The 9,405-nt window shown below is 39.5% G+C and overlaps 1 non-coding gene across 1 annotated transcript; it reads right to left on the bottom strand.

The window, feature by feature from the left end:
* Positions 1 to 694: 694 nt before the first annotated feature.
* On the bottom strand, positions 695 to 802 carry LOC148573204 (small nucleolar RNA R71). The gene has a single exon (XR_015905925.1). It is a non-coding gene; the product is annotated as a small nucleolar RNA R71 (small nucleolar RNA).
* Positions 803 to 9,405: the final 8,603 nt, after the last annotated feature.

Genomic DNA, 9,405 nt, shown 5'->3' with positions numbered 1-9,405 from the left:
CTCATCTCACATCTCTAGCCTCCTCACAGTTGTGTTTCTTCCATTATATTACATTCTTTGTCTCCCCCTCTTCTTCTACTCACACAGGGATCCCTATAATGTGGTATAAAGGATCTCTATTATTATTATTATTATTTTTCTGTGCCTTCTTCTTTGTCATATGAGCAAGAGCAAGGATAAGAACATTCTTGTGGAAGCAGATCCAGAACCTGAAAGGACTCTGAAAAGAAAATTAAGAGAAGCTAAATTACAACAATCCAGAGATAACCTTTCAGAAATTTTCGAACAGGAAGAGGAGATGGCAGCCGAAAATAATAATAATGTAAGGAAGATGCTTGGTGACTTTACTGCACCTAATTCCAATTTACATGGAAGAAGCATCTCCATTCCTGCCATTGGAGCAAACAACTTTGAGCTGAAACCTCAGTTAGTTTCTCTGATGCAGCAGAACTGCAAGTTTCATGGACTTCCATCTGAAGATCCTTTTCAGTTCTTAACTGAATTCTTGCAGATATGTGATACTGTTAAGACTAATGGAGTAGATCCTGAAGTCTACAGGCTCATGCTTTTCCCTTTTGCTGTAAGAGACAGAGCTAGATTATGGTTGGATTCTCAACCCAAAGACAGCCTGAACTCTTGGGATAAGCTGGTCACGGCTTTCTTAGCCAAGTACTTTCCTCCTCAAAAGCTGAGCAAGCTTAGAGCTAATGTTCAAACCTTCAGACAGAAAGAAGGTGAATCCCTCTATGAAGCTTGGGAAAGATACAAACAGTTGACCAAAAAGTGTCCTTCTGACATGCTTTCAGAATGGACCATCCTGGATATATTCTATGATGGTTTATCTGAGTTATCAAATATGTCATTGGATACCTCTGCAGGTGGATCCATTCACCTAAAGAAAACGCCTGCAGAAGCTCAAGAACTCATTGACATGGTTGCTAATAACCAGTTCATGTACACTTCTGAAAGGAATCCTGTGAGTAATGGGACGCCTATGAAGAAGGGAGTTCTTGAGGTTGATACTCTGAATGCCATATTGGCTCAGAATAAAATATTGACTCAGCAAGTCAATATGATCTCTCAGAGTCTGCATGGAATGCAAGCTGCATCCAACAGTACTCAAGAGGCATCTTCTGAAGAAGAAGCTTATGATCCTGAGAACCCTGCAATAGCAGAGGTAAATTACTTAGGTGAACCTTATGGAAACACCTATAACTCAACATGGAGAAATCATCCAAATTTCTCATGGAAGGATCAAAAGCCCCAACAAGGCTTTAATAATGGTGGAAGAAACAGGTTTAGCAATAGCAAGCCTTTTCCATTATCAACTCAGCAACAGACAGAGAACTCTGAACAAAATGCTTCTAATTTAGCAAATCTAGTCTCTGATCTATCTAAGGCCACTATAAGTTTCATGAATGAAACAAGGTCTTCCATTAGAAATCTGGAAGCACAAGTGGGCCAGCTGAGTAAAAGGATCACTGAAATCCCTCCTAGTACTCTCCCAAGCAATACAGAAGAGAACCCAAAAGGAGAGTGCAAGGCCATTGACATAAGCACCATGGCCGAACCTGTAAGGGAAGGAGAGGACGTGAATCCCAAGGAGGAAGACCTCCTGGGACGTTCAGTGATCAATAAGGAGCTTCCCTCTGAGGAATCAAAGGACTCTAAGGCTCATCTAGAGACCATAGAGATTCCATTGAACCTCCTTATGCCCTTCATGAGCTCTGATGAGTATTCCTCTTCTGAAGAGAATGAGGATGTTACTGAAGAGCAAACTGCCAAGTTTCTTGGTGCAATCATGAAGCTGAATGCCAAATTATTTGGCATTGATACTTGGGAAGTTGAACCTCCCTTGTTCATCAATGAACTAAGTGATCTGGATCAACTGATATTACCTCAGAAGAGACAGGATCCTGGAAAGTTCATAATACGCTGTACCATAGGCACCATGATCTTTAAGGCTCTGTGTGACCTTGGTTCAGGAATAAACCTCATGCCCCTCTCTGTAATAGAGAAACTGGGAATCTATGGGGTGCAAGCTGCTAAAATCTCACTAGAGATGGTAGACAGCTCAAGAAAACAGGCTTATGGACAAGTAGAAGATGTATTAGTAAAGGTTGAGGGCCTTTACATACCTACTGATTTTATAGTCCTGGATACTGGAAAGGAAGAGGATGAATCCATCATCTTAGGAAGACCTTTCCTGGCCACAGCAAGAGCTGTGATTAATGTTGACAGAGGTGAAATAGTCCTTCAATGGAATGAGGACTCCCTTGTGTTTAAAACTCAAGGATCTCCCTCTGCAACCATGGAGAGGAAGCAGAAAAAGCTTCTCTCAAAGCAGAGTCAACCAGAGCCCCCACAGTCAAACTCTAAGTTTGGTGTTGGGAGGCCACAACCAAACTCTAAGTTTGGTGTTGAACTCCCATATCCAAACTCTAAGTTGGTGTTGGAGAGTCTCAACAAAACTCTGCACATCTGTGAGGCTCCATGAGAGCCCACTGTCAAGCTATTGACATTAAAGAAGTGCTTATTGGGAGGCAACCCAATTTTTATTTATCTAACTATATTTTCCTTAGTTATATGTCTTTGTAGGTTCATGATCATGTGGAGTCACAAAATAAATATAAAAATTAAAAACGGAATCAAAAACAGCAGAAGAAAAATCACACCCTGGAGGAGCATCTGTCTGGCGTTCAAACGCCAGAACAGAGCATAGTTCTGGCGCTGAACGCCCAGAATGGGAGCATCCTGGCGCTGAACGCCCAGAACAAGCATGGTTCTGGCGTTCAACGCCAGAAATGGCAGCAAAGGGGCGTTGAACGCCCAAAATGGGCACCAACCTGGCGCTGAACGCCCAGAGTTGTGTGCAAGGGCATTTTACATGCCTAAATTGGTGCATGGATGTAAATGCCTTGACACCTCAGGATCTGTGGACCCCACAGGATCATCTCAGGATCTGTGGACCCCACAGGATCCCCACCTACCTCATCATCTCTCTTTCCATTCATGATCATCCCTTCTTTTTTTCCATTTACCACTCACATCCATACACCCACTACCTTCAAAAAGTCAACATCTCTCTCCCACCCAATCCCACCCATATGGCCGAATACACACTTCCATCCATCTCCTCCATATCTTCTTCTTATTCTTCTATTCTTTCTTCTTTTGCTCGAGGGCGAGCAACATTCTAAGTTTGGTGTGGTAAAAGCATAGCTTTTTTGTTTTTTTTCATAACCATTGATGGCACCTAAGGCCAGAGAAGCCTCTAGAAAGAGGAAAGGGAAGACAAAAAGCTTCCATCAAGGGTCTATAGCTCAGTGGTAGAACATTTGACTGCAAATCAAGAGATCCCTGAGATACCTCAGGGGATACATTTTCTTCCACACAATTATTGGAAGCAACTAAGGGTGGAACATCAAGAGTACTCTATCATCCTTCATGAAATCAGAGAAGATCCAAAAGCAATGAAGGAGGAGCAGCAAAGACAAGGAAGAGACATAGAAGAGCTCAAGGACATCACTAAGGTGGATTCATTCCTTGTTCTTATTTCTTCTGCTTTTCGTTTTCTATGTTATGTGCTTATCTATGTTTGTGTCTTCATTACATGATCATTAGTAGTTAGTAAATTTGTCTTAAAGTTATAAATGTCCTATGAATCCATCACCTCTCTTAAATGAGAAATGTTTTAATTCAAAAGAACAAGAAGTACATGAGTTTCGAATTTATCCTTGAACTTAGTTTAATTATATTGATGTGGTGACAATGCTTCTTGTTTTCTAAATGTATGCTTGAACAGTGAATATGTCTTTTGAAGTTGTTGTTTAAGAATGTTAAATATGTTGGCTCTTGAAAGAATGATGACTAGGAGACATGTTATTTGATAGTATGAAAAATCATAAAAATGATTCTTAAAGCAAGAAAAAGTAGCAAAGAACAAAGCTTGCAGAAAAAAAAAATTAGGCGAAAAAAAAATAGAAAGAAAAAGAAAAAGCAAGCAGAAAAAGCCAAAAGCTCTTAAAACCAAGAGGCAAGAGCAAAAAGCCAATAACCCTTAAAACCAAAAGGCAAGGGAAAATAAAAAGGATCCCAAGGATTTGAGCATCAGTGGATAGGAGGGCCTAAAGGAATAAAATCCTGGTCTAAGCGGCTAAACTAAGCTGTCCCTAACCATGTGCTTGTGGCGTGTAGGTGTCAAGTGAAAACTTGAGACTGAGCGGTTAAAGTCAAGGTCCAAAGCAAAAAAAGAGTGTGCTTAAGAACCCTGGACACCTCTAATTGGGGACTTTAGCAAAGCTGAGTCACAATCTGAAAAGGTTCACCCAATTATGTGTCTGTGGCATTTATGTATCCAGTGGTAATACTGGAAAACAAAGTGCTTAGGGCCACGGCCAAGACTCATAAAGAAGCTGTGTTCAAGAATCATCATACTGAACTAGGAGAATCAATAACACTATTCGAAATCTGAAGTTCCTATAGATGCCAATCATTCTGAACCTCAATGGATAAAGTGAGATGCCAAAACTATTCAAGAGGCAAAAAGCTATAAGTCCCGCTCATATGATTGAAGCTCTGTTTCACTGATAGTTTGGAATTTATAGTATATTCTCTTCTTTTTATCCTATTTGATTTTCAGTTGCTTGGGGACAAGCAACAATTTAAGTTTGGTGTTGTGATGAGCGGATAATTTATACGCTTTTTGACATTGTTTTTAGTATGTTTTTAGTAGGATCTAGTTACTTTTAGGGATGTTTTCATTAGTTTTTATGTTAAATTCAAATTTCTGGACTTTACTATGAGTTTGTGTGTTTTTTTGTGATTTCAGGTATTTTCTGGCTAAAATTGAGGGACTTGAGCAGAAATCAGATTCAGAGGTTAAAGAAGGACTGCTGATGCTGTTGGATTCTGACCTCCCTGCACTCAAAGTGAATTTTCTGGAGCTACAGAACTCGAAATGGTGCGCTTCTAATTGCGTTGGAAAGTAGACATCCAGGGCTTTCCAGAAATATATAATAGTCTATACTTTGGCCAAGAATAGACGACAAAAACTGGCGTTCAACGCCAGCTCTCTGCCCAAATCTGGCGTCCAGCGCCAGAAAAGGATCCAAAACCAGAGTTGAACGCCCAAACTGGCACAAAAATTGGCGTTCAACTCCACAAATGGCCTCTGCACGTGGAAAGTTAAGGCTCAGCCCAAGCACACACCAAGTGGGCCCCGGAAGTGGATTTATGCATCAATTACTTACTTATGTAAACCCTAGTGACTAGTTTATTATAAATAGGACCTCTTACTATTGTATTAGACGTCTTTTTGACCATCTTTGGTCTCAGTTTTAATCTTTTGATCATCTTAGGATCTTAGGACCATCTTTGGACGCCTGGTTCTTAGATCAGAGGGGCTGGCCATTCGGCCATGCCTGGACCTTTCACTTATGTATTTTTAATGGTAGAGTTTCTACACTCCATAGATTAAGGTGTGGAGCTCTGCTGTTCCTCAAAGATTAATGCAAGTACTACTGTTTTCTATTCAATTCTTCTTATTTCTCTTCTAAGATATCCATTCGCACCCAAGAACGTGATGAAGGTGATGATTATGTGTGACGCTCATCATCCTTCTCCCTTATGAACGCGTGCCTGACAAACACTTCTGTTCTACATGAATTAAGCTAGAATGAATATCTCTTAGATCTCCTAACCAGAATCTTCGTGGCGTAAGCTAGAATGATGGCGGCATTCAAGAGAATCCGGAAGGTCTAAACCTTGTCTGTGGTATTCCGAGTAGGATTCTATGATTGAATGACTGTGACGAGCTCCTAACTCGCGATTGCAGGGCGTTAGTGACAGACGCAAAAGGATAGTAAATCCTATTCCAGCATGATCGAGAACCGACAGATGAATAGCCGTGCCGTGACAGGGTGCGTGAGCATATTATTCACTGAGAGGATAAGATGAAGCCATTGGCAAGGGTGATGCCTCCAGACGATTAGCCGTGCCGTGACAGGGCATTGGATCATTTTCCCGTGAGATGACCGAAAGTAGCCATTGACAGTGGTGATGTATCACATAAAGCCAGCCATGGAAAGGAGTAAGACTGATTGGATGAAGATAGCAAGAAAGCAGAGGTTCAGAGGAACAAAAAGCATCTCCAGTCGCTTATCTGAAATTCCTACCAATGAATTACATAAGTATCTCTATCCCTATTTTACTATATAATATTCGAAAACACCATTATCACTTTATATCTGCCTGACTGAGATTTACAAGGTGACCATAGCTTGCTTCATACCAACAATCTCCGTGGGATTCGACCCTTACTCACGTAAGGTATTACTTGGACGACCCAGTGCACTTGCTGGTTAGTTGTATCGAAGTTGTGACAATTATGAATTAAGATCAGAGCACCAAGCTTTGGAGCCATTACCAGGATTTGTTCGAGCCTGGAGATCACAATTTCGTGCACCAAGTTTTTTATCAATAGTCTCCTAAGATGAACAATGGATTAAAACTGAGACCAAAGATGGTCAAAAAGACGTCTAATACAATAGTAAGAGGTCCTATTTATAATAAACTAGTCACTAGGGTTTACATAAGTAAGTAATTGATGCATAAATCCACTTCTGGGGCCCACTTGGTGTGTGCTTGGGCTGAGCCTTAACTTTCCACGTGCAGAGGCTATTTGTGGAGTTGAACGCCAGTTTTTGTGCCAGTTTGGGCGTTCAACTCTGGTTTTGGATCCTTTTCTGGCGCTGGACGCCAGATTTGGGCAGAGAGCTGGCGTTGAACGCCAGTTTTTGTCGTCTATTCTTGGCCAAAGTATAGACTATTATATATTTCTGGAAAGCCCTGGATGTCTACTTTCCAACGCAATTGGAATCGCGCCATTTCGAGTTCTGTAGCTCCAGAAAATTTACTTTGAGTGCAGGGAGGTCAGAATCCAACAGCATCAGCAGTCCTTCTTTAACCTCTGAATCTGATTTCTGCTCAAGTCCCTCAATTTTAGCCAGAAAATACTTGAAATCACAAAAAAACACACAAACTCATAGTAAAGTCTAAAAATTTTAATTTAACATAAAAACTAATGAAAACATCCCTAAAAGTAACTAGATCCTACTAAAAACATACTAAAAACAATGTCAAAAAGCGTATAAATTATCCGCTCATCAGTTTACCGGAGAAGGCTCTTTGAACTACTTTCCAAACATCAGCTCGGTTAAATTTCCAGTATTCTTTGAAAAAGAAAGCTTGAAACCCATCAGAACCAGGCGCTTTAAGAAGGCTCATATTAAAGATTGCAGATTTACTTCTTCAAACATGATAGGAGTAGTGAGCTTCCTACAAGCTTTCCCACTAAGCTGGGGTAACTAAAAATCACCAAGACAATCAACATCTATATTCTCATTATCACACAAAAGCTTTTTGAGAAAATCTTGAGTCTCATGTTGAAGAGTAGTTAGATCCATTTCCCAAGTACCATCCCTTACAAAGAGACCATGAATTATATTATGCTTTCTTTTGACCTAGGTCTGAAGGTGAAAAAATCTATTGTTCCTGTCTCCATGTTTGACCCACTTCTCTCTTGATTTTTGGTACCATATAATTCTTCTTGCATCAAAATTCTGTTATAATCATCATTCATCTTCTTTTCCTTCAACCAAAGAAAAGAACATCATTAACTTCTAATTGTCTTTGATATTATTAATCTGAGCCCCAAGAGTTCTTTTCTTCACAAAAATATTACCAAAAGTCTTAGAGTTAAAAATCTGACGAGACTTTTTGAATCATACGAAAAGGGCAAGCACTTTTCTATTTAGGAGCACCTAAACATCTTACTAGAAGAAGGCAACGATCCGAATGTAGCTTGCTAAGAATTTCTGAATAAACTTTAGGAAATTGAGTAAGCTAAAATTCATTAATGAAAATCATATCCAGTTTTTTGGCAACATCTCTTCCATTTTGAACCTATCTATACCAAGTATAATTTCTTTCAGTAGTCTTTATTTCCATAAAATCATAATCATCCACCACCGAAGCAAAGAGATCAGCTCTATTATTTAAAAAAACACAACTATTGCTCTCCGTAGGGCTTAAAATTTCATTGTAGTCTTCTAAAGCTAACCAAGGTCCTTCATAAAGAGATGCAAGATGAGATAAGTGATCCCAAAGATGAGTTCTCATGTTGAATTGAGGACCCCCATAAATGGCAATGCATCTCCAAGATGAACTTCCCTAAACAACATCCACAGTAACACATTGATCATACAACTCAATTATATTACAAATAATATTAGAAACAGAAGAAAGAAATCAAATTCCCTCTTTTATGACCTACTGCCTCCATAATACCCACCGCATGAAATCTGAAACCATTCCAAAAATTTTTCAGATTTTTTAACAATGTATGAGTCTCTACAAGAATAAAAAAAGACGGTTGATAAATTCTTACCAAATTTTTGCAATGAACTCAAGCCATCTTGTTTGATGCACTCCTTACAGTCCAAGCTATAATGTTAAAGCTATACATAAATACCCAAAAGAAAATTAGAGAGAAAACCCTTTCCTCAATAATCTATTGAGGACTTTTTGATGTCTTCATCACGGGCTTGAAGCCCCAACCTTGTACGCTTGCATTCGTCCCACCACCATTATTTTTAATTTTCGGTGAAGCTTGAAGAGAGGTTGGTCGACGCCGTTTTCTGACCACACCTTAAAATGGAGAACGTGCTAAAAAGGAGCTGCTCTTTGTACCGAAGCCCCCTCAAGAGCAGGGGAGTACTTGTTATTGCAATTTGTCTTTAAAAAGGCTTGCAAGATAGAGCCTTTCTTTTTTTTCTTTGTGGTCATACAAACACACTCACACACCCACTCACATACATACTCTAACCTAGTGATTCGAACTTGTGTGGCTTTAGTTTGAGGCAAAAGATAGAGCCTTTCTTAACATGAGAATTGGACTTCTCAAGAGTTGTTGCTTGTTTTTTTTTTTAGGCTGAAGCACTCAAGCCAACTTTAAAGCCCACCTTCTTTTTGCACTTTCTTATCACATTAGTCCATCCTTCTTCGTGATCATTCACAACATTGCCTACGTGATTCACTTCATGATTTTCATGCAAAACTTTCTCCACAAAATCAGGGATTGGCTTATCTTCAATAACCGTCCCATGATTTTGGCCAAATTCAAAATCTTTCTGTTTTTGAGTCGTCGATTTTTTTTTTTTAATTTTCTTCTAACAAAACATGCTTCATTCTATCACCACCATGTTCTCCCTTATTTCCGATCTCCACTTCATCAACAACTGGAGACGACTTAGATTCCATATTAACTTTCTTCATGCATTCATGCTTATTATATCCATAACAGAAACAAACTTCACATATAAGATGAATACTCTCAAATTCAAC

Source organism: Arachis ipaensis, chromosome B2 (assembly GCF_059453495.1).
Source record: "Arachis ipaensis isolate K30076 ecotype BB chromosome B2, ASM5945349v1, whole genome shotgun sequence".
Taxonomy (NCBI): domain Eukaryota; kingdom Viridiplantae; phylum Streptophyta; class Magnoliopsida; order Fabales; family Fabaceae; genus Arachis; species Arachis ipaensis.
Note: the sequence above shows the minus strand (reverse complement) of the source record. Positions and strands in the feature narration are given on the sequence as shown.